The 2,020-nt window shown below is 39.0% G+C and overlaps 1 pseudogene; it reads left to right on the top strand.

Annotated features, from left to right (window-relative positions):
• Positions 1-728: 728 nt before the first annotated feature.
• Positions 729-846, top strand: LOC126459258 (5S ribosomal RNA; annotated as a pseudogene).
• The last annotated feature ends 1,174 nt before the right edge of the window (positions 847-2,020 follow it).

Below are 2,020 nucleotides of genomic sequence, written 5' to 3' on the forward strand. Positions count from 1 at the left end.
GTGTACTTGATCAAGTATATGTAATCGATATGACATAGCAATACCATATCATCATCCGCTTACACTCGTATCGAGCGGGTTTCCCATGATATCTTCCAACCACATAATTGATGAGCAATATAGAGAAGCAGAGGTTCTAGAGACAAGACAAAAAGAGAGCTGGAGAGGGGGCTCCCCTGCGGTAAGCCCTGTCGGATGGTGATCTGGCGAGTAAGATGAGCATTCTTTACGACCGGTATTTGATTGCCAATAATACATGACATGCAGTATGATTGACAACGGCCGCCTTGAGCATCTGCGTAAAAAAATTGTGTGTTGTCATTTCAATTTGAAGGACAAATAACATTCTAGGCAGGCAGTTGGCATTTGAAGTTAAGTATGAGAGAGCTGATCTTGCCACGGCTATAACTGCAGAAAATGCAGGTTGACTAAAGTTGGCAGTCTGATTTACTGCTACCTAACGGAAGACTGTATTTAATTCCACTATTTAACAGCACTCTCAGTTTAAGTCACAATACATCGTTGAATTAAACCGAAATTGTTGTATGATGCTTGTCAAATGTTTAAATCTGAAGTATGGTATTAGTGGTTTTTGGAAAAAACTGCCATCATCATCTTTTTTTAATGTCTCAGCATCAATCATTGTAGGGACGTTTCCTAGTAATGTTTCACCTTAGCATGCACCGTTTTAGGTACGTGTAATTTATCATCAAAGGATGTAATTGGAGGGCAACGGCCTTTCCAAAGTGGTAACACCGGTTCCCGTCAGATCACCGAAGTTAAGCGCTGTCGGGCTGGGTTAGCACTTGGATGGGTGACCATTCGGTCTGCGGAGAGCTGTTGGCACGCGGGGTGCACTCAGCCTTTGTGAGGCAAACTGAGGAGCTACTTGACTGAGAAGTAGTGGCTCCAGTCTCGGAAACTGACATACGGCTGGGAGAGCGGTGTGCTAACCACATGCCCCTCCATATCCGCATCCAGTAACGCCTGTTTGCCTTCATGGCCTGATCGGGAGGAGTTTAGTTTTAATTTTTTTTTAGATGTAATTGACGACTAACGTGGCTTCTGAACTAGGCATAGAAAAGGTTAGGTACAAAACGGAATACTGCAGTTGGAACTAAGGCCCTCCAAAACTGTAGTCAACTACTAAATCTAATCATAATGTAACACGCACTGTGAAGACATCGTCAAGCAATATTTATCTAGGAAAAGAAGGAGAAGGAGTTTCTATTATGATGTAACATTTAACAGGAAAGCGTCTGCTTTGTTTACTCACAAGCTGACTGAATACGGTGACTGAGCAATAACATCACCAAAAATAAGATGACAGAGTCGACATCTCAAAATTAAAATAGGTGACAAAATTATTTATCATCACTGACCCCAAAAATTATTAATCACAGTATGCAAGCATAACAATCTAGGAAATTCAAATATTGTACCACAATGAAGTTGCAAGATTTCAAACAGAGCACACTCCTTGGAACCACGATGGACTTTCAAATTAAATATTTCCAAATGTAATTGTCTGCATAATTCAATAAAATACATGAAGATTCCATATTGGCATTACTGATAAAAACTTTTTGTTATGAAGTACTAAGTTCGATTGTTCTCTCACACTTTGCAAGCTCTACAGAACCTCAAATTACATATTTACACATCTAAAGTGTACATACAACTTATTAAAATACACACAGTTTGCTTACAGACACTACTTAAATAAAATATTTGTTAGTAGATAATTATTGTTTAATATCAGGACTCTGCATTAATGTCAGTCAGATACATAAAAACTACTTGAAAATACACGTATGAGAACTACTAAAGACTTAACTTAAAGGCTAAGGTGCACCAAGAATTATCCAATTAAACAACGACAGCATCTTACGCTCACAAAAGCAGTTCACCATTCATCCATACATCTTTGGACGCATTTGGCATAGAAATATGATCAAGTTGCTTTTGTTGATTCGACAAAGACCTTTAGGAAGTTAGAGCTGTTGCCCCCATTTACTTA

The sequence above is a fragment of the Schistocerca serialis genome, chromosome 2 (genome assembly GCF_023864345.2).
Source record: "Schistocerca serialis cubense isolate TAMUIC-IGC-003099 chromosome 2, iqSchSeri2.2, whole genome shotgun sequence".
Taxonomy (NCBI): Eukaryota; Metazoa; Arthropoda; class Insecta; order Orthoptera; family Acrididae; genus Schistocerca; species Schistocerca serialis.